Source organism: Gossypium arboreum, chromosome 3 (assembly GCF_025698485.1).
Source record: "Gossypium arboreum isolate Shixiya-1 chromosome 3, ASM2569848v2, whole genome shotgun sequence".
NCBI classification, from domain to species: Eukaryota; Viridiplantae; Streptophyta; class Magnoliopsida; order Malvales; family Malvaceae; genus Gossypium; species Gossypium arboreum.
This window is the reverse complement of record NC_069072.1, coordinates 59,693,856-59,718,271: the sequence shown is the minus strand read 5'-3', so window position 1 is coordinate 59,718,271 and position 24,416 is coordinate 59,693,856. Positions and strand designations below refer to the sequence as shown.

General features: G+C 38.5%; 1 non-coding gene across 1 annotated transcript; it reads right to left on the bottom strand.

The window, feature by feature from the left end:
• Positions 1 to 24,098: 24,098 nt before the first annotated feature.
• Positions 24,099 to 24,205, bottom strand: LOC128291160 (small nucleolar RNA R71). The gene has a single exon (XR_008280936.1). It is a non-coding gene; the product is annotated as a small nucleolar RNA R71 (small nucleolar RNA).
• Positions 24,206 to 24,416: the final 211 nt, after the last annotated feature.

Here is a 24,416-nt window from a genome sequence, read left to right as displayed (position 1 = left end):
ATGTACAGTTGCACAAACCCGAGCGTTCCAGCCATCCCGTGGTGCTAGGGCATCGAGCACCTTCAATGTATAGGAGCATCCGACAGCATCAACACTTTGGTGCCTCGAATGTGAGTGAGCGTTGAGCACAATCAATAACTTGGGCCCCTATTGGTACGAAAGCATCGAGAGAAAAAAAGTGTCCCTGTTTGGCCGTGAGTTCGGAAGGTCGAAGCGGAGGGTTAGCAATGCTGTGGAAAGATGGTGCAGATGTGTTTATACAAAAATATTCCAGTCATCACATTGACTCGCTTGTTCGAATGGAGAATCATAAAAGTATTAGATTCACTGGGTTGTATGGTCATGCTGATCGAAACTTAAGAAGTCAGTCTTGGGATATACTTAGAATGGTGGGAAGCTTGGTCAGGGAGGATTGGGTTGTGGGTGGTAATTTTAATGCCATCATCAATGGAGTTGAAAAAGAAGGGCCCTGTGGGAAGTCCAGAGTAACCATGGAGAAGTTTAGAGATGTTATGGAGGAGCTAACTGTTGTTGACATCAAAACTGACAAGGGTTAGTTCACATGGGTTAATTACCATGAAGGAAATAACATGGTGAAAAAGAGGCTAGAAAAGTTCCTTGGAACAACCCGTTTTTTGGTGGTGACAGAAATAGTGGTTTCGGGACCTTCAAATTCGACAAGAAAGTTCGTAAATATTATTATTTAATATTTACAAGTCAAATATGGTTTTAAAAAGGTTTTTGATTTGATAAATTATGTTATATAAGTGATTTATTAAGTTCGAGTGGTATGACCCTAAGGTTAAGTGGTTTTAAAAAATGAGGTATTAGGACCTTGTTTCTATAAACCGAGCTGTAAATATTTTTTATAAATATTTATAGAGTGTCATTAAGGTGGTATGAAACTTTCGTTGAAAAATTTTAATGTTTTGATGGTTAATTAATTAAAAAGTACTAAATTGTAAATATTAAAAAAGTCAACCGCTATTTGATGTAAGTGATTTAATAGCTTGATGAATGAAAGTAAATGGAGTAATATGGTAAATATACCATATTACGTTTGAAGGGGCGGTTGGTTTTGTTTTATTATGTTTTATTAATTAAAAAATAAAACAAATTAAAAAGGTAATAAAATAAAACAAAAGATATCATCTTCCTCTTTTTGAAGTTTGGCCGAAATGAAGAAAGAAGAAAAGCCATGGAAGGAGTTGAGCTTTCGTATTTCTCTTTAAAGTTGCATGGTATGTCATTTTAGTCTCGTTTCCAATAGTTTTTATGTTTTTAAGATTGTTGCAACTAGGTCTAGCTAGCCCGTACCTTCGATTTTGAAACTGTTAAAGATTTTGAATATTTCCATTGATTAATCTTGTGATTTTTTTATGTTAGATGATGAATTTGGATTGTTGATTAATAATTAAAAGTATTTTATTAAGTGATTTTTTATGAATTTATCGTTTAGGGACTAAATTGTTAAAATAATAAAAGTACAAGGATTTTATGCGAAATTATTACAAATATAGGCTGGTATGGGTGCCATGAATATTCGGCTGTTATAATTTGGCATTAAAAATGGGTAATTTTCATGTTTTGGGCTCAGGGATGAAATTGAATAAACGTAAAACTTTAGGGATAATTTTGTAAAAATATCAAAAATAAAAAAATGATTAAATTGCATAAAATGAATTGTTTTACTGTCTAAATTAATATATTGAGTAAAATTATTAATTTAGATGAAGATCGGATGAAAAATCTAGGAAAATAGAAAATTACCACAATGCCCCTGAGCTTTGGTATTTCTGCAATTTAGCCATGTAAGTTCATATGAATTATATTCTATATAATTTTGATTAAATTGAATGTTAATATGCGATTATATTGTAATTAAATCAATATATATATATATTAGTATGCAATTTATTGTGTTATGAAACGACGTAAATCTAACGACGTACGATGATTATCGAGCCCTGTTTGAGCCTTAGAAATTCTTAGGATACAAATGACATGTCATTAGGTTTTACATGATTTGGGTGCTAGTCTTGAACGTCCTACCGATGGCTGAGGTCCTGCATGTGTTAAGGATACTCCACAGCTCGTGCGAGCAGCATCGTGTAGCTACGTTCCGACCCACAGCTCATGTAAGCAGGCCTATTTTCACAGCTCGTATGGGCATACTTATTCACAACTCATGTGAGCATACATGTACAGGAATTGATGGATTACAATTATTAGTTAACACACTATGTGTGAGCTATCCCAAGTATCCAACAATTTTCTAAATGGTTCAACGGGCATTATTCAGATAAGACACGGTAAGAGAATGATGTGTATTATGACATGCACATATATGGACATCCTTGATATGATGATACATGGAAATTATGTAAGTTAAGATGAGTAATAAACTCAAGTGTTACATGATGAGAATAAATGGTTATCCCTGTTGGATTTATATGAAATATGTTCAAGTATGCTAACATGTGTTGTTGTTTGATGCTTAGGCATGTCCCAAGCTATTGGTTGAATGGTATTATGTTTACTTGTAAGTTGCATTGAAATGGTAAGAGCCCAAATAGAAATGTGCTTGTGTTCATGAAAGAGTGTTAAGGTTTTAATTACGAAATTTCTTATGAAATGATTTACCATGTGGTTAATTCCAAAAGAGTTATGTTTAAATGCACTAGCTTGTGGCTATGGTTAATGACATGCCTATGTCTTGTGTGATATGCATATGAAACAGGTTTGGAAAGGTTGTGACAGCCCTAAATTGACCCTAGTCGGAAAGTGGTTTCGGGACCACTAAACCGAGTCATAAAAATAATTAATTGTTATATTCTATGCTTACTATGTGTGTGCATGCATATGTGGAAGTTTCATTCTCTAATTTTACCAATTTTATGAGAAATTATTAAATAGGGATCAATGTGAAACATGGTGAAATATGATAGGCTAATTTTAAATGGCTTATTAGTGCATGTTAACACAAGGGTGGAGTTGCATGTCAAATAACCCATTTCCTAAGGTTAGTGGCTGGCCATGACATGATGATGGGCAAAGAAAACATGTCCTAGACATGTTGGCCTAGTGCATTATGGAAGGAAAATAAAGAAATGAAAAAAAAGGAAAATGATGAAAAAAAAGAGTGTGGATGCCCCCTTGTTGCCGTGAGTTGAGGAAAAGAAAGGAGAAAAATTTTGTTGTTCATCCTTTCTCATTTTGTTACAATTGCCATGACTTGAGAAGAAGAAAAAAAAAGTGTCCATTCTCTCATTTTTCTTTGCATGGCCGAATGTACTAAGAAGAAAGGGGGGGAAGCTTGAGAAAATCAGCCATGGGAGCTTACTAGACTAAGGTGTTTTGATACAAGAAGGTATGTTTTATGCCACTCTTGAAAATGCATGCATAGTTTGGAGGATTGGTTCAAATTTTTCCTTGAATCTTGGATCGAAACTAAGTTGTTAGGTGAGTTAAATTTCGGCCAAGAATGTTGTATTTCCTAATTAGTGTTTTGATGTTGTTGTGATGAAAGCATGGAGATGAGTGAGTTCAAATGTTTAACAAAAAGGAGATTTTTGTGCCATTGAGTTCTTGTTGTTATGTGTGTATGTGCATGAGTATTCGGCCATGCTATAAAATTTATGTTGCAAAATGATTTAATGCTTAATGTGATATATAATAGTACTTGTGAATGAGCTTGAGATCACCTAAATTATTAGTTGGAAGTGCGAATGTAGTCTTGGATGAATTTTAAAGAACAAAGAAATTTTGGGTGACTAGAGGTCAAGGACATTCGACCAAAGGCTTGTGTGCTAGCAAAATTTGGCCTAGATGGGGTAAATGTTAAGTGTTAAATGCAATGGAAATGCTAGATTAATGTTGCACATTCGGCTATAGTTAGGCATGTTTATGATCTCATTTAGACGATTAGACATAAAAAGGGTGGTAATGAGGCTGAAAATTGTTGAATGGCTAGTTGGGTAATGAATGTAGCATTCGGCCATATGGGGTAAAAATGGGTCAAATGTTCGTGAAATAAAACTTTGTGAATTGATGAATTAATGATGATAGTATTGTTGATGTCATGTATATATGTATAAATATTTGGCAACTAGTTAATTTATTGATTAGCTCAAGAAGCTAGAGGGGGAGAATCAAGCAAAAGCAAAGGAAAGAACATCGAATAGCCGAGTTGGAACCATTTTACCCAACACTAGGTAAGTCATTAAGCATATATTTGGCATTGTTTTAAATGATCATAATATCTATGCAATTGTGTTTAATGAGATGATATGTAAATGAAAATGTATGTGTATGGAATGATGACATTGTTGAATGTAAAAGAAATAGTGAAATGTGTAGAAAGTTTGCTTTCGGCACTAAGTGTCTTGAACAATACGTGTATGTACGGTGACTGAGATTGGCACTAAGTGTGCATGCTGGAAATATATGGCACTAAGTGTGCATGCTGGAAATATACTGACCTTTGGGTGTGCGAGCTCGAAGGGTATGGCACTATGTGTGCGAGCTTAAATCACATGGCACTAAGTGTGCGAAATCGAGTATTAAGCACTGTGTGTGCATACTCTATATAGATATATCTCCGATCGAACAATTATATGGAGGGTGTGTCTTCATCGAGTTGAGTATGGACAGCGGAAAGAGTAAGTACCTTGAGTTCGTGGCTAATAGATACTATGTTCATGCTCGGAGTTGAGTCGGTAAGTTTTAAATCTATGTGATGATTTCAATTGCATGATTGTTGCGGAAATGAAATGATGTATGGAAATTGCTTCAAATATCCTATTGAATAGTATATGAAATGTAAATGTATGACTTGGTATGAGATTGATCCGAAGGTCTAAGGAACTATGGTATAGTTCGGTATGGTGGAACAATGGCCCTTGTTTCATTATTTCATTTTATGATAATTTTAGTAACGGATGGTTGTGAAATGCTTATGACTTACTGAGTTATAAACTCACTCGGTGTTTTCTTGTCACCCATTTTAGGTCTCTTGGACTCGTGTCGTTTGCGTGCTCGGAACCGTCGTTGAAGTCATCACACCGCTGGAAATCTTTTGGTATTGTCTTCGTAGTTGAACTAGGAGAACATTTGGCATGTATAGGCTATTTTGTTTTGTTGAATCTCGGGTTGTAAACTTTAAGCCATGTGAAGATGGCCTATGTGGTCGGTTGAGTGTGAATCTAAAACCTATAGGCACGAGCCTTAGAAACCTTAATTTTGATAAGGTGGCCATAGTTTGTATTATGTATGATGAAATAGTTGGCCATGGAAGAATTATGAAATAGTCATTGTTTGCTTTAGTACCAGATGCTGCCAGCAGCAGTGAGGTGAGATGGAAAAATCACTAAAAATAGTAGAAGTAGAATTAAATAGTGAATAAATTATGAAATTGAACCTTGATGAATCTATTTTCATATGGACGAAACGAAACGACCGTATGAGCTGTATTTTTAGAGATATTCAGGTTTTCGGGAAACAGGGCCAGAACGGTTTCTGGATCCCCTGCTCCGACTTGGAAAATTTACCATAAATTATCAAGAAACAATTAGAAGTCATGCCTTATATGCATAGATTCCCCTTTGAGTCTAGTTTCATTAGAAACAAACGACATGAGCATTAGAGCTCTGTACGAGATGATATCCAGGTCGTAATGCGTAAAGGTCAGTGTAGTCGAACCCTGAAACAGGGGTGACTTTAACTAATAAACTGTACCAATTGGCCCGACCAAAAATTCTAGAAATAAATCCATGGATGGATATATGAGTCTAGTTTCAGGGAAAATTGACGGAACTCATTTTCGAGTTCTGGAACTCGAGATATGATTTTTAAGGTGACAGTGACGCAGTTAACTAGCCTGCCTGGAACAGAAAAAGGAAAACAAAAAAAAAATTTTCTAAGAGAGGAATAAGAAAAGTAAGCCCGGTAACACCTCGTGGCCAAATCCGGTGACGGTCACGGGTTTGGGGTGTTACATTTAATTGGTATCAGAGCTATGGTTTAGTCGGTTCTAGGACTACCATAGCGCGTGTGAGTCTAGCTATACATGCCAAATCGTTAGTGCTTAATAATGTGATGACTTCTGACGGTTGAAATTTTGTTTTGATTAGCAATGGAACCCGGGGTAGAGAGACCCTTGGCGGATGACGTTGAAAGTGTAGCGGCTGCTCCTGCGCAAGGGACACCGCTGTTGAGCCTCGATCATCCGCGAATAATCAAAATGAATGGGCGAAACAAGCCTTCTTCACCATGATGAATGAGTGTGTCGCATAATATGCCCGAACCAATCCGGCTGTCCAACCATTCCGAATTTAAATAATCCACCCCAAGAGCCCGTAATGCCATTAGTTCTTGATCCCGTGAGGTGAGTAAACCACCGTGGACTTGATTAGGAAGCGTGGGGCGAGGAGTTTAAGGCCATAGTTACCGATGATGCCGAAAGGGCCGAGTTCTGGCTTGATAACACCATTAGAGTGTTTGATGAACTGTCATGCACACCCGATGAATGTCTTAAGTGTGCTATATCTTTGTTCGAGACTCACCTACTATTGGTGGAGGACCTTGATTTCCATAGTCCCAAAGGAACAAGTTACTTGGGATTTCTTTCAAATGCAATTTGGAAGAAATATATTAGTCAACGGTTCATCGATCGAAGTGTAAGGAATTTTGGAGCTCAAGCAAGGCCGTATGACAATATCTAAATCTGAACATGAGTTCGTAAGACTTAGTCGGTATGCTCGGAGTGTGTGGCTGATGAGGTTGCTATGTGCAAAAGATTTGAAGCAAGAGATTATCGTAAAAGATCGACGAGTAAAGCTCGGTTCTCGGCCAGTAAAAAATTCGTGGAGGACACTAGTAAGTCGAGGCGATGCGGGAATTTCCATCGAGCCCGACCATCGACGGACTCGAGCTACTTCATAGCTAGTGTGGGCAATAATCGTCAAGAGAAACCCGAATGCCCCTAATGTGGAAGATGACACCTAGGTGAATGTTGGGGTAAGTCTGTTAATAGGGCTCATTATGGATGCGGTTCGAGGACCACTTCATTAGAGATTGCAGAGCTAGATGAGAGGAATAAGACGCAAGGTGCAAGACCTAGTGGAACGACATTGGAGGTAGGCCCCGAGAATTTCGGAGGTAGGGGTGGTAATCGAGAGGAACCTCTAATACTGGTGTCCGATCCGAGACCCGTGCTCTGCTAGAGCATATGCCATCCGCATACGAGAGGAGGCATCCTCCCTAACGTTATCACTGGTACTTTTACTCTCTTTGATACTAGTGTGATTGCATTGATTGACCCGGCTCTACTCATTCATATGTATGTGAAACCTTAGCATCCAAAGAAGACTCTACTGTTGAGTCTCATCGAGTTCGTAATTCGGGTGTCAAACCCTTTGGGTCAATACGTACTCGTTGATAAAGTGTGCAAGAGATGCCCCCTAATAATTCGAGAATCCTGTTTTCCGGCCGATCTGATGCTTCTACCATTTGATGAATTCGATGTTATTCTTGGTATGGATTGGCTGACCGTACATGATGCAGTGGTGGATTGCAAAAGGAAAACCATTGATTTGAGGAGTGTAAATAACGAGGTAGTCCGAGTCGAGTCTACTGATTCAAAAGGAGTGCCAGTGATAATATCTTCTATGACCACTCGGAGGTATGTGAAAAAGGGGTGTGAAACATACCTTGCGTATGTGTTTGAAAGTAAAGAGACGGAAAGGAAACTCGAATCGGTACCATGGTTTGTGAGTATTCGGATGTTTTTCCGAGGAGTTACCGGATTGCCACCGGTTCGAGAAGTGGAATTGACATCGGTTGTACCCGTACTACGCCGATTTCAATAGCCTCGTATCGTATGGCATTAACGGAATTAAAGAAATTGAAGGTTCAATTGCAAGAATTGACGGATAGAGGTTTCGCTCGACCGAGTTTTTCTCCATGGGGTGCACCAAAGATTGTTTGTGAAGAAGAAGGATGGAACTATGAGATTGTGCATCGACTATCGCCGCTTGAATAAAGTGACGATAAAGAATAAATATCCGTTGCCACGAATTAACGATTTGTTTGATCAATTAAAGGAGCCTCGGTGTTTTCAAAGATAGATTTGAGGTCGGGTACTATCGGTTGAGGGTCCGAGAATCGGACATACCCAAAACCGCTTTTAGAGCGAGGTACGGTCACTACGAATTCTTGGTGATGCCGTTTGGGCTCACTAATGCCCCGAGGTATTTATGGATTTAATGAATAGGATTTTCAGCCATACTTGGATCGGTTCGTAGTTGTATTTATCGATGACATTTTGGTCTATTCGAGAGATGAAATCGAACATCTTGAACACCGAGGCTAGTGTTGCAAATTTTACGAGATAAGTAGTTATACATAAAGTTCAAGAAATGTGAATTTTGGTTGAGAGAGGTTAGCTTTTTGGGGCACGTGGTGTCCGCATCGGTGTCAAGGTGGACCCGAACAAAATTTCGACCATAGTCGATTGGAAACCTCAAGGAATGTTACCGGTTAGGAGCTTTTGGGGCTTGCGGATACTATCGACGATTTGTGAAAGGTTTTTCGATGATAGCTGTATCGATGACGAAACTACTCCAAAAGATGTTAAGTTCGAGTGGTCGAACGCTGTCAAGAAAGTTTCGATCGACTAAAACTTGTTTAACCGAGGCCCCATGCTAGTACAACGGAGTCCCAGAAAGAGTTTGTCATATCTGATGACGCATCCTTGCTTGGGTTAGGTTGTGTGTTGATGCAAGAAGGTCGAGTTGTGGCTTACGATCGAGACAACTAAAGCCGCATGAGAGAAACTATCCGACCCATGACCTTGAACTAGCGACCATAGTGTTCGCCTTGAAGATATGGCGGCATTACTTGTTTGGAGAAAGGTGTCATATTTATTCGGACCACAAGAGTCTAAAATATTTGATGACTCAGAGAGATTTAAACCTGCGACAAAGACGTTGGCTTGAGTTGTTGAAAGACTATGAACTCATCATTGATTATCACCCGGGAAAGGCCAACGTGGTGGCCGATGCTTTAAGTCGCAAGGCACTCTGTGCGCTTTGAGAGCGATGGATGCTCATTTATCCGTTTCACCCGAGGAGGTGCTAGTAGTCGAATTAGAGGCCAAACCGTTATTGATTCATCAAATACTTGAATCTCAGAAGGTCGACGCTGAATTGGTCGCTAAGCGAGCGAATGTGTTTTGGATGAAGAATCGAATTTCAGATTGACGACAATGACCGCTTGACGTTCAAGGGTCGATTATGTATTCCAAGGAATTGAACTTGTTTCGATGATTTTGAGCGAGGCTCACAGTGAGTCGAATGTCAATCCACCCGGTAGTACTAAAATGTACAATGACCAAACGCCAATTTTGGTGGCCCGGTATGAAACGAGACATTTCGAATTTGTTTCAAGGTGTCGATATGTCAACAAGTGAAAGCGGAACATCAAGTGCCATCGGGATTACTTGACCAATCATGATACCGAATGGAAATGGGATCGAGTGACAATGGATTTTATATCTGGATTACCGTGTCGGCAAGTAAGAAAGATGCGATTTGGGTCATTGTTGATAGATGACCAAGTCTGCTCATTTTATCCTGTCATACGGATTTTTCGCTCGATAAATTGGCGAATTATCGTCTCCCAAATTGTTCGATTGCATGGGGTACCTGTTTCTATCGTGTCGGATAGAGACCCAAGATTTACATCACGATTTTGGAAGAAATTGCAAGAGGCTTTGGGTACCAAGTCGCATTTTAGCACTTTTCATCCCCAAACCGATGGTCAATCCGAACGGATAATTCAAATCCTTGAGGATATGTTGAGATGTTGCATCCTTGAGTTTAGTGGTTCATGGGAAAGATATTTGCCTTTGATTGAATTCGCTTACAACAATAGCATGTTAAGATGGTGCCTTACGAGGCTTTATACGGTCGTAAATGCCGTACCCCATTATTCTGGACTGAACTTACTGAAGGTAAAATCTTCGTGGTTGATTTGATTAAGGATGCCGAGCAGAAAGTTCGAGTAATTCGTGAAAGTTTGAAGGCTGCTTCGGATCGCCAAAAGTCGTATGCGGATTTGAAAAGGAAAGACATTGAATATCAGGTTGGAGACAAGGTATTTCTCAAAGTCTCACCACGGAAGAAGGTGCTTAGATTTGGCCGTAAGGGAAAATTGAGTCCGAGGTTCATCGGTCCGTATGAACTATCCGAACGAGTTGGACCATGGCGTATCGATTAATGTTACCCCGAGTTTGAAAGGATTCTAGCGTTTTCCATGTCTCGATGCTTGACGATATAGGTCGACCCGACACACGTAATTACTCCATCCGAGGTCGAGGTTCACCTAATTTGAGTTATGAAGAAGAGCCGGTTCGCATTCGATCTTGCCAAGTAAAAGAGTTGCGCAATAAGAAAATCCCATTAGTGAAGGTGTTGTGGCATAAACACGAATTGAAGAAGCCACTTGGGAACTTGAGGACTCTATGAGAGAGCGATACCGAGCCTATTTACTAGGTAAGATTTTCGGACGAAAATTTCTTAAGTGGGGAGAGTTGTGACAACCCTAAATTGACCCTAGTCGGAAAGTGGTTTCGGGACCACTAAACCGAGTTATAAAAATAATTAATTGTTATATTCTATGCTAACTATGTGTGTGCATGCATATGTGGAAGTTTCATTCTCTAATTTTACCAATTTTATGAGAAATTATTAAATAGGGATCAATGTGAAACATGGTGAAATATGATAGGCTAATTTTAAATGGCTTATTAGTGCATGTTAACACAAGGGTGGAGTTGCATGTCAAATAACCCATTTCCTAAGGTTAGTGGCTGGCCATGACATGATGATGGGCAAAGAAAACATGTCCTAGACATGTTGGCCTAGTGCATTATGGAAGGAAAATAAAGAAATGAAAAAAAAGGAAAATGATGAAAAAAAAGAGTGTGGATGCCCCCTTGTTGCCGTGAGTTGAGGAAAAGAAAGGAGAAAATTTTGTTGTTCATCCTTTCTCATTTTGTTACAATTGCCATGACTTGAGAAGAAGAAAAAAAAGTGTCCATTCTCTCATTTTTCTTTGCATGGCCGAATGTACTAAGAAGAAAGGGGGAAGCTTGAGAAAATCAGCCATGGGAGCTTACTAGACTAAGGTGTTTTGATACAATAAGGTATGTTTTATGCCACTCTTGAAAATGCATGCATAGTTTGGAGGATTGGTTCAAATTTTTCCTTGAATCTTGGATCGAAACTAAGTTGTTAGGTGAGTTAAATTTCGCCAAGAATGTTGTATTTCCTAATTAGTGTTTTGATGTTGTTGTGATGAAAGCATGGAGATGAGTGAGTTCAAATGTTTAACAAAAGGAGATTTTTGTGCCATTGAGTTCTTGTTGTTATGTGTGTATGTGCATGAGTATTCGGCCATGCTATAAAATTTATGTTGCAAAATGATTTAATGCTTAATGTGATATATAATAGTACTTGTGAATGAGCTTGAGATCACCTAAATTATTAGTTGGAAGTGCGAATGTAGTCTTGGATGAATTTTAAAGAACAAAGAAATTTTGGGTGACTAGAGGTCAAGGACATTCGCCAAAGGCTTGTGTGCTAGCAAAATTTGGCCTAGATGGGGTAAATGTTAAGTGTTAAATGCAATGGAAATGCTAGATTAATGTTGCACATTCGGCTATAGTTAGGCATGTTTATGATCTCATTTAGACGATTAGACATAAAAAGGGTGGTAATGAGGCTGAAAATTGTTGAATGGCTAGTTGGGTAATGAATGTAGCATTCGCCATATGGGGTAAAAATGGGTCAAATGTTCGTGAAATAAAACTTTGTGAATTGATGAATTAATGATGATAGTATTGTTGATGTCATGTATATATGTATAAATATTTGGCAACTAGTTAATTTATTGATTAGCTCAAGAAGCTAGAGGGGGAGAATCAAGCAAAAGCAAAGGAAAGAACATCGAATAGCCGAGTTGGAACCATTTTACCCAACACTAGGTAAGTCATTAAGCATATATTTGGCATTGTTTTAAATGATCATAATATCTATGCAATTGTGTTTAATGAGATGATATGTAAATGAAAATGTATGTGTATGGAATGATGACATTGTTGAATGTAAAAGAAATAGTGAAATGTGTAGAAAGTTTGCTTTCGGCACTAAGTGTGCGGGCAATACGTGTGTACGGTGACGAGATTGGCACTAAGTGTGCATGCTGGAAATATATGGCACTAAGTGTGCATGCTGGAAATATACAGCACTGGGTGTGCGAGCTCGAAGGGTATGGCACTATGTGTGCGAGCTTAAATCACATGGCACTAAGTGTGCGAAATCGAGTATTAAGCACTGTGTGTGCATACTCTATATAGATATATCTCCGATCGAACAATTATATGGAGGGTGTGTCTTCATCGAGTTGAGTATGGACAGCGGAAAGAGTAAGTACCTTGAGTTCGTGGCTAATAGATACTATGTTCATGCTCGGAGTTGAGTCGGTAAGTTTTAAATCTATGTGATGATTTCAATTGCATGATTGTTGCGAAATGAAATGATGTATGGAAATTGCTTCAAATATCCTATTGAATAGTATATGAAATGTAAATGTATGACTTGGTATGAGATTGATCCGAAGGTCTAAGGAACTATGGTATAGTTCGGTATGGTGGAACAATGGCCCTTGTTTCATTATTTCATTTTATGATAATTTTAGTAACGGATGGTTGTGAAATGCTTATGACTTACTAAGTTATAAACTCACTCGGTGTTTTCTTGTCACCCATTTTAGGTCTCTTGGACTCGTATCGTTTATGTGCTTCGGAACCGTCGTTGAAGTCATCACACCGGCTGGAAATCTTTTGGTATTGTCTTCGTAGTTGAACTAGGAGAACATTTGGCATGTATAGGCTATTTTGTTTTGTTGAATCTCGGGTTGTAAACTTTAAGCCATGCGAAGATGGCCTATGTGGTCGGTTGAGTGTGAATCTAAAACCTATAGGCACGAGCCTTAGAAACCTTAATTTTGATAAGGTGGCCATAGTTTGTATTATGTATGATGAAATAGTTGGCCATGGAAGAATTATGAAATAGTCATTGTTTGCTTTAGTACCAGATGCTGCCAGCAGCAGTGAGGTGAGATGGAAAAATCACTAAAAATAGTAGAAGTAGAATTAAATAGTGAATAAATTATGAAATTGAACCTTGATGAATCTATTTTCATATGGACGAAACGAAACGACCGTATGAGCTGTATTTTAGAGATATTCAGGTTTTCGGAAACAGGGCCAGAACGGTTTCTGGATCCCTGCTCCGACTTGGAAAATTTACCATAAATTATCCAGAAACAATTAGAAGTCATTCCTTATATGCATAGATTCCCCTTTGAGTCTAGTTTCATTAGAAACAAACGGCATGAGCATTAGAGCTCTGTACGAGATGATATCCAGGTCGTAATGCGTAAAGGTCAGTGTAGTCGAACCCTGAAACAGGGGTGACTTTAACTAATAAACTGTACCAATTGGCCCGACCAAAAATTCTAGAAATAAATCCATGGATGGATATATGAGTCTAGTTTCAGGGAAAATTGACGGAACTCATTTTTGAGTTCTGGAACTCGAGATATGATTTTTAAGGTGACAGTGACGCAGTTAACTAGCCTGCCTGGAACAGAAAAAGGAAAACAAAAAAAAAATTTCTAAGAGAGGAATAAGTAAAGTAAGCCCGGTAACACCTCGTTGTCAAATCCGGTGACGGTCACGGGTTTGGGGTGTTACAAAGGAAATGAAATAGAAAGTTCATAAGTGTAATATGATGAAAAAAAGAATGATGAGTTGAATTGATGTTGTTATTTAAGCTAAAGAAAGTAAATGCAATGGAAAGTAATGAAATGCAAACAAAATTTGAAAGAGTTTAAAGTTATTTAAAATCCTACTTTGCTAAGGATGATGTTGTGGATTTAGTTATTTTGTGAGTTGTTGAATATGAATTCACGAATCTTGTGGTATCGATGTAGGATAATTCTTGATATGTATAAGTTTCATATTTGAAATGGATTGACATGACTAAAGTTTATACGAGCTTACTAAGAATTCATTGCTTATGTAGTTGTCTTTCCTTTACTTTTCATATTATCGGAAGCTCGATCGAGTTGGAAGCTAGTTGGAGATCCATCATACTATCCAATGATTATATTGGTAGATTTTGATGTCTTGGTTAATGTTATAATGACATGTATAGGTGAACTTATGGTTGGTGATTAGTTGAATGTTAGTTGATGTGTTTGGCATGTATATGTCATTTGGGTGATGTAGCCTTGGTACATTTGGTGCCTTGTTGATATGTGTTAATTTGATAATGTGTCAAAGCATATTTGAATGGCCAAAGTGATATATAATGAATTGACCTTAACATGGTCAAGATATGGTATGTTTTGGAAAGGTTTTGAATCTAATATGGTATGTTGGTTATATATCAATTATGTTATGTTTTGGCATGGAAGCAAGTTAAGTGATAATTGGTTAAATATGCACATGTATAGGTATTTTTGGTTGATGATTTAGCCATTTGTTTTGGCTTGTGTTTATGGCATTATCTTATGAAAGATCTATTATTAAGTTGGCATGTATATATTTGGGCCTTGTAATGGTTGTTATGTTGATATATATATATATATATATATATATATATATATATGTGACCTTATGATAGTTGATTTTATAGTTCTTATGATGCTTAGGTGATGGAAGTTGAACATGGTCATTTTGGTATGAAACATGTAGTTGGCATATATGGTTTATGAAGCTAATGTTAATTGGTATATTTGATACTTTTTGGTATGAAATTGATAGGTAAACAAAATGGTATGTTTTGGCAATAACTTAGCTAAAGGTTAGTTGAACATTTGGCCAAATTATGCATATAATTTTACATGTTTAATTTTTTTTGATTAAGGTGCCTTTTAGGCATATTGATTGTATGTTTATATACCTTAATTGGGTAGCTTGATGATGCATGTTATTAGTGCAATTCGAAGCCTTGTTTATATGTGGAAATTTGGTTGTAGGTATGTGTTTGAATGGGTGAGAAAAATGGCTTCGAAATGGCCTATTTTTCATTCACACGGGCAGAGACATGGTCATGTGTCTCAATCATGTGTGACACACGACTAGGCGACATGGTTGTGTCCTTATAGCTTTCAAAGGGTTGCAAGTCAGACTATTACACGGCTTAGCATATAGCGTGGCACACGGGCGTGTGAGGTCATTTTGCAGGGTACACAGCTTCGTACACAGGCGTGTGTCTTGGCCGTGTGACCCAAGTCAATGACTTACACGGGCATAGACATGAGTTGGGACATGGCCCGTGTCCCTACTTCGAATTTCCACATGGCCTAAGACACGATTGTGTCTCTTAGCCATGTGAGTCACATGGCCGTTTGATCCTTGCAGTTTTGAAAATTTTCATCTTTTTTTGAAAAATTTATATGTTTCTGATTTAGTCTCGATTTAGGGCCTCGAGGGCTCATATAAGGGACGATATGCATGTTATTGATTGGTTTTTCTATGATTAATGATATGAATTAGAACGTTTAAAATTTTTTGTTTGTTTTGAAATGTAAACTCTGATAGTGCTCCATAACCCTATTCCGATGGCAGATATAGGTTAGGGGTGTTACATTTATTATTTTAGCCAATGCTATTGATAATTACCCTTTTCTTGCAACTATCGTGGTGAGACAAACAAACTCGGACCACGATGCTATATTAATGGATACTTTGGGCCGTAAGTCGAGAGATAACTTTGAAGACCCAAGACTCTTCTTTAAATATGATGTGTGCTGGGCCAAAGAGAAGGAAGCCAAAGATATTATAAAGAAGGCTTGGAGTAGTAATGATACAAACATCATCAAGAAGCTTGAGAAAGTATGAGTAGAGCTTGGCCCGTGGCAATATGGTAGGTATAGAAGGATGAAAAACCAAATTCGTGAGGTGGTGCCGAGGATTGACAAGCTCATTGATGGCCCTCATAGGGAGTGTAATGCTCACATGTTGAAAACGACCCACCTTAAGCTTCGGCACTTTTATTCCAAAGAGGAGAGTTACTGGGCTTAAAGATCGCACATTAAGTGGCTCAAAGAGGGGGATAGAAACACATGCCTTTTTCATGTCCGTGCCACTAGTAGGTTGAAGAAAAAAAATCGATAGGTTAAAGGAATCTAATGGTATTTGTATGAATAATACAAATGATATTTGTAAGGTCGCGTGGGAGTATTTTCATAGTCTTTTTAAGTCGGAAGCTTCCTATCATAGTGAGCTCAACTTGAGTTACATAAAACAGAGTGTCACCTAGGACATTAACAACATGTTATTAGAACCAAAGTACCTCCGTCCCGGGCTATATGATTCATGACAACATTTTGATTGCACATGAGTTGATGCACTGTCTACAAAGCTCAAAAAATAGTCCAAATAAAGGCTTTGTCATAAAGCTCAACATGAGCAAGGCTTATGACCGCGTTGAGTGGAATTTTCTTGAGAAAGTTATGAAGAATTTGGGCTTTGAGGATGCTTAGGTTGATAAGATCATGTGGTGTGTTCAGTTATTAAGATACGCTGTAAAGTGTAATATGGTTCTCTCGGAGGTTATTGTTCCCGAGCGAGGTCTTGGCAATAGGACCCCCTCTCCCCTTATCTCTTTTTGTTTTGCATGGAGGTATTTTCAAGAATACTTTTACATGCATAAAGTTCTAATAATATTAGGGGCATCCAAGCTAGCCAAAAGGACCCACATATTAACCATTTATTTTTCATTGATAAAACCCTTCTATTTGTCAGGAACAAAAAAAGTGAAGTCAATAATTCTTTTGAAAATTCTTAGGGAGCTTGCACAAGTATCGGGATAGAAAATAAACCTTGACAAATCAATGGTGTTATTTAGCCCGAATACTCCTATAGACCAACGTCAATATTATGGTGACTTACTTAGAATGAGAGTGGTCGAAAAGTTGGATAATTATCTTGGATTACCCCTCCCTGTTGGAAAAAAGAAGACTATGGTGTTCCATAGCATTCTTAATCGTTTCTCTTGCAACATAAACAACTGGTCTAAGAGGCTTCTCTCCTTAGGTGGTAAAGAAATTTTCATTAAGTTTATCCTTTAATCACGCCCGACTTATGCATTTTCGATTTTCCTTACACCTAGGGGCATTTTAGAGGACATGAAATTTTAGTTTTCCAAACACATAGAGTTTGCCTTCCCAATGGTATGAGAGGGCTTGGCTTTTGTGATCTCCAACTTTTTAACTTGGCTCTCCTTGGTAGACAAGTTTGGAGACTCCTCACCATTAAATATACGTTGTGCTATCAAGTGCTCAGCTCAAAGTACTTCCCTAGTGGCAACCTTTTCCACCTCAAAGTTGTTGACAAACTGTCTTACGCTTGGACCAACATCACTACAGCTACTAAAGCCCTCGAAAATGGTTTCGGTTGGTAGGTTGGTGATGGGAAAGTATCAAGATTTGCAAAGGTAACTGGGGCTTTGAAAGTTTAAATAGTGATTCGCTAAGCTCCACTACTTTGTCTGTTCATGAAAGAAAAGTAAATGACTTATGGACCAATAATCACACGTGTTGGAACAAAGAGAAGGTATGTGATTTATATGGCTACTTTGTGGGGGACCAAATCTTTAATTTACCTATTTTTGCCAATGGTCTAAACAATAGTAGGGTTTGGTTCCATAACCCTCATGGATTCTACACCTCCAATTCTTCTTACTCATGGCTTCTTCTAAAGCAGGTGGGCTTCGGTCCTCATAGATTATTTTGGAAAACAATCTAAAAGATCAAAATCCTCCCAAAATTTTGTATTTTTATTTGGCGTGTGGGACATGAGCTCCTTCCCACAAATGTCAAGATCTCTTTTATTCACCAAGACTTTAGAAATGAGTGCCCTAGGTGCGATTCAAATGTAGAAACCCTCATCCACGCCTTCAAAATTGTCGTACTTCTCGGTCCATCCTTACACTTAGTGGTCTTGATGATAGGCTTCTCGTTAGAGATTATTCCTACTACATTGACTAGATCAAAGACGTCATGTGTTTTTTGGATAAGAAATTATAACTGAGTTTATAACGACACTGTGGAATAGCTGGAATAATTGTAACAACTTTGTTTTTCATGGAAAGAAGGAAGAAGCAAGAGTCGTCTGAGACAGAGCTAAAACACTCTACCTGGACTTCCAGATCCATAATCTGGTCAACAAACCTATTACCCCTACATGTAAAAACTGGGAGAAGCCACCTTGCGGTTTTGCAAAAATAAACTTTGACGTTACTATTTTTAACAATAAAATAGGTTATAGTGTCATCATCCGTGACTCTGATGGTTTCATTGTTGGAGAGGGAGGGGAGTTCAAAGATGAAGACATGTTGGCTAAATGGGCGAAGCTTTACGCCTTTGAGGAAAGTCTAAAAATTGCATGGTCCCTTAATATTACAAAAGCCATATTTGAAAATGGCTGTGCTAGTTTGGTGAACAAGGTGAAAAAACGTAGAAAAGATATTACTATTATGGGGTATCGAATTGATGAAGCCTTTAAGAATGTGGACTTCTTTAATTCCATCACTGTAATTTGGGTCAATCGTAGCTATAATAAGGTTGTGAATTTTATTTACAAAAAAGTTGTTACTAATACTTGTAATTGGACCTTTGGTATGGATTATCCTGAGGAAATCCATGATCTTGTACTTGGTGATTCTATTAATTGAGTTTTGTGACCTTTTAGGTCTTTTGTAAAAAAAAAAAATAGAATGTTTGCTAGTAGGAATTTTTAAAAATTTGTTTAGTTCTTTAAGGGGAAAGTGATAGAGTGATCAAGGGTTGCCAAGGGCACATCCTATGGCCATTCATGCCCGAATGTTGGTGCTCCCACTACTGGTTAGGTTCCTAGTGGTTCTCCAGTGAGCCATTCTAGTGGTGATCTGACGAGGAATCCCTGAATATAAAAAGTGGTGCAACGAGTCACTCCGTAATCCCATAGCTATAATTCTAATATCATCCCGATTCATCCCATTTTTCAATAAGAGCCTCCGGAACATCCGATAAGGCATCCTAGAATATAAAAAATTATGCAACGAGTCCCTTTCTAATCCCAAAGCTAGAATTCAGATATCGTCCTAGTCCCTCCCCTTTTGGAATAAGAGCCTCCGACACCTTGGGCCCTTGGTTGTGTGGTAGCCTCGTACACCATCGACAACACAAGCCTTTGGTTGTGCAGGAGCATCGGGTAGCATCCAGTGGTCCCTTCTCTTTTGCAATAAAAGCTTTCGACACTTTAGGCCCTTGGTCGTGCGGTAGCCTCGTACACTATCAGTAATATAGGCCATCCCGTGGTGGGGGCACATTGGGCACCTTCAATGTGTAGGAGCATCAGATAGCATTGGCACCTTAGTGCCTTGTATGTGCGAGAGCTTCGAGCACCATCAACAACTTGGGCCCCTCTTGGTAAGGAAGTGTTTGGTTAGAAAAGTTGTCACTATTCTAGACATATGAATGTCTGCTGTTAGCAATTTTATAAAGTTTTTTTAGCTCTTTAGTGGGGAAGTGTTATTGCGCGACCAGGGGATGTCAAGGGCACCTCTCATGGCAATGAATGCTTGAGCGTTAGTGTTCCCCTACCACTGTTTAGGTTCTCGGTGGTGCTACAGCAAGCCATTGCAGTTGTGCTCCGACAAGCCTTTTTGGCAGGACTTTGGTGAGGCATCCCAGAATATAAAAAATGATGTAATGAGCCATTTCCCAATCCCAAAGGTATAATTCAGATACCATCCCGGTCCCTTCCCTTTTGGAATAAGAGCCTTTAACAGATTCGTTGAGTCATTCCCAAATATAAAAAATGATGCAATAAGTCACTCTCCATTCGTAAAGCTAGAATTTGGATATCGTCTCGATCCCTCCTCTTTTGGATCAAGATCCTCCGATACCTTGGACCCTTGTTCGTGCGATAGCCTTATACACCACCGACAACACATGCCCTTAGTTTTGCAGTAGCATCGGCACCTTGGTGCTTTGACGTACGGTAGCCCTGAACACCATCGGTAACATAGGCCCTTGGTTGTGCAAGAGCATCAGATAAAATCGGCACCTTAGAGCTTAGATATGTGGGAGCCTCGGACACCATCGACAGCCTAGGCCATTTTTGGCGCGGGAGCATTAAGCACCATTGGCACATTGGTTCCTTGGATGTGCGGGAGTAACATGCAACATCGACACCTTTGTGCCTCTGATGTGTAGGACCATCGGGCACCATTGGAAACTTGTGCCGTTGATGGTGAGGGAGCGTTGAGGTCCATCAACAAATTGGGCCTCAGCACTGTCAGCACCTTGGTGGCTTGGATGTGTGAGAGCATCAGGCACCATTGGCAACTTCGGCCCCTATTATTGTGGAAGAATAGGGCTGAAGATGTCCTCATTTAAGACGTATGAACATGGACCAGTAGGCATTTTCCACCCTCGACGGCCCCCCTCTCGAGCTGGGGTGCGTCCCTTCGCCCTATACGGTTTGTGACTCAGCAATGGTGGGAAGGGGATCACTAACACAGGGGACAGGGTGATGATTTCCTTGTCGGTCAAGCCTGTGCCCATAGAAATGTAGCCAATGACTCCAGGCCCAAGTTTTATATATTTGAAAAAGATATCTTGGGGTGGCTTATGCATTTCTTTGGGCTCGATCTTGGCTTACCGATTCCCATCGTCATATTAGGGACACCTTGTGCCTTTGAAGTTGACAACCACACGATGCCATGGCCTTTCCAAGCCCGTGCCTGCATTCGAAGCTGCTTGTAACCCCAGTACCAATTCCCTTCGACAACAATGGCTCATTGGGAGTGTAAGTTTAAGTTTAGTCTGTAGGTTTGATCTTGGCTTGACCAAGTCCCACCTGGATTTTTTCCCTCGTAGCTATCATACCAAGTGATTATGATGTGCCTTCGTTCATCGTTCCTTCCACTCCCCTACCAAAACATTGGCTGGGTGGGTTATTGGCCAGTGTGTGAGGATGCTACTACTAGTACACAATGGGCATATGAGTGGTGTCTTGTTTGTGTTTATTGGAGGGCTCCATGCTACTCGAATTAAACTTTGAAGTTGCAATCCTTTTCATTATCTCCTTTTGTTCTAAATGAACTGAAGGGGTACGATCAGAATCCTGTGTTGCGTAGTTGAGTAAATGGAATTATGGATGTGTTGTCATCTTTTCGCCATCTTGTGCCCTTTGGGGTGCGTGGTAGACCTAAATCGTGCCTTGTGTCCCACGTGTGCCCCTTTAAACTGGTGTCGCTGTGTTAACGCAATGCTTCTCGATTGTGCTTTCAGATGTGGAAAATATTTTGTAGAGTAAGGTTTAAGCCCTTCTCTCTCGTTGCCTATGCATTTTGTCTCTTGACACAGACGATACTCGCGCTCTGTTATGACCTCTTTGTTGATCACGCAGCATGTTGAGGACTATGCAGTCCCGACGTTGCGGAGGTATGCTACCTGGTTGATCCTACTAGTAGTCATATGCTTGTCTCAAATATTACGTGAGGCATGTTGTAAACTGAAAAATATATAGGATTTTTCCTATATTAATTATCACATTTTACTTAATTTTGTTGTTAAAACCAAGTAATTATTTAATAAATTAATGAAATATGTGAAAATATGAAAACAGGACATAGAAATTATTAAAATGTGATTTTATGCTTTATTATATAGTTTTCATGCATAAAATTGCTTATTTTATATTAAATTGAGCATATTATATTTTTATGACATAAATGGGCCATGCATGATTAAATTAAATAATAAAATATAAAATTATATTTAATAATTCATTTTAAAATATTTCATTAATAATTTGGGTTTTAATTAATTTAATTAAGTTGGTAAAATTTAATTCATTGGTCCTCTAACTTATTGATTTATTTTTGGACAGGTCTGAGAGCTTTAATTTGATTACAAAACCGTCCAAATGGAGGGCTAAGTCAACCCAAAATTCAGCTGAATATGGAGGTTCATAAACCATCTTCTGGTTCAATGACACAAGGTCTTTGAAGAGTTGAAGAAATCAGAGATTTGCCCGAAGATTTGTTGGTGACCGAGTCTTAGTCCTGAGTTGTTGTGGCACTCAAATTGACCAAAAATCAAGCAAAATCAACCATATTTCCTCAATTCATGGCCAGCACCCCTTGGAAGGAGTTTTGAAAGATGGACACTCCTATTTCACCTATGAATAAGAGCCCCTTTTTTACTTTTTCAATCATCCCTCATCCCTCATTCATCCCTCACTCATTCACCATTCTCTCCTCTCTCAATTCTCTTAGCTTTCTTAACCCTCACGCCTATCATCATTTTTGCATAAATATTTTGAGCAAATTAGCCTCTTAAAGAGCCCTTGGTCGGCTACCTTGGAGAGCCATCAGCAAAGGAGCAAAGTGAAGGAACGAAGGAGCCCTCATTAGTCAGAGTCTTGGGTGACAGACATTCTGAATTGGGTTTAATCTTTCTTACTTTAATTTAATTCAAGAATGTTTGCTATGTGTTCTTTGTTCTTGTTTATGACAATGATAGCTTAATTTTATTTAAGCTAGGATGAATGCTTTGTTTTAATAATAATTATTTGATTCATGCTTACTGTATTTGTGCCTCAATCGATCATGTTTTCAATTAAAATCAAGTATGTATTTCGTTCATACGTGATTGAAATTCACCTGAATTAGCTGAGCGATCCTAACCAGATGACGGCTAATGGACACATAATTGAAATGTGCATGCTTAATTTAGATCCTAACCCGATTAAATTGCAGGTTGCGTAACATCCCTAACCAGGCTCTGTTATCTGTATAGTTTTTAGATTTGTGTGATTAAACTGTTTCAAACCTAACACATCCCTGTTACCTCACACGAATACTAAGAAACCCTTAGTAAATAAGGATCAGTAAAATGTGTATTTACTGAGTAAAGGATTCTGAAACGACCTAACGTGGTTTCCAAACTCATGAAAGATCGAGTTGCCATGGAATGTTTTTTCGAATATTGATAAGCATGTTGATAATAATTTGAGTTTAATTAAAGTAATTGTCTTAGCGTATTTATGTTATAAATGCTGCTTATTGTGTTAATTCTGCTAAAATCTATATCATTGCATTTAGTTTCATATACTTAATTTTTCATCACTTCTCAATTATAGTGTTTTTATTTATCAAATTGTTAATACACTTTTACAAATTAAGTGACTTACCACAAATACAATCCCTATGGAGATGATAACTCGATACTTACTTATTACTTGATAATGGCTATGTACATTTGCACAAACCTGAGCCTTACAAGTTTTTGGCACCGTCACTGGGGATTGTCAACTGTTGCCATAGTCATTTTTTTGTGAAATTATTTATTTTCAATTTAGTTATTTCTAACAGTACTAACTTATTCTATTTAATTTTGTAATTTTCTTTCCAGGTGTTTATGAGCATAGATCGGATTATCGATTTACTCCCAGTAGACCTTGAAATTGAGCTAACTTTTAGACAAAGAAGATTTGAACGAATAGCTCAAAGACAAAATGATATGGACCTTGGAAATCAAAATCAAGACCAAGTTAATAAAGCCGAACATGTACAAAATCGTATCCTCATTGCCGATAATAGGGATCGATGCATCAGACAATATGTTGTGCTGCTTTTCAATGAGTTAAATCTAGGAATTAGAAGGCCAGATATTGAGGTAACCCAATTTGAATCGAAACCAGTGATGTTTCAAATGCTACAAACGGTGGGCCAATTTAGTGGTATGCCCACGGAAGGTCTACATCTCCACCTTCGATTGTTTATGGAGGTGAGTGACTTATTCAAAATAGCCGGTGTGACTGAAGATGCACTGAGGGTGAAGTTGTTCCATACTCATTATGAGATCGAGCACGAGCATGGATCAATTCATTGCCACCATGTTTTATATCTACATGGCAAGAATTAGCAGAGAGATTTTTGGTTAAGTATTTCCTGCCTAGGAAAAATGCTATGTTGAGGAACGAGATCACAACTTTCCAACAATTGGATGATGAGTCTACGTATAAGGCTTGGGAGCTATTCAAGGAGTTACTTCGTAAGTGTCCTCATCATGGGATTCCTCATTGTATCCAGATGGAGACATTCTATAATGGTCTCGATGAACATACAAGATTGATGGTAGATGCTTCTATGAATGGTGCAATTTTGTCTAAGTCTTATAATGAGGCTTATGAGATCATCGAGAGGATCGTGAGCAATAACGATCAATGGCCAACAAATAGAACAGCTTCAGAAAGACGTGTAGCCGGAGTTCATGAAGTTGATGCT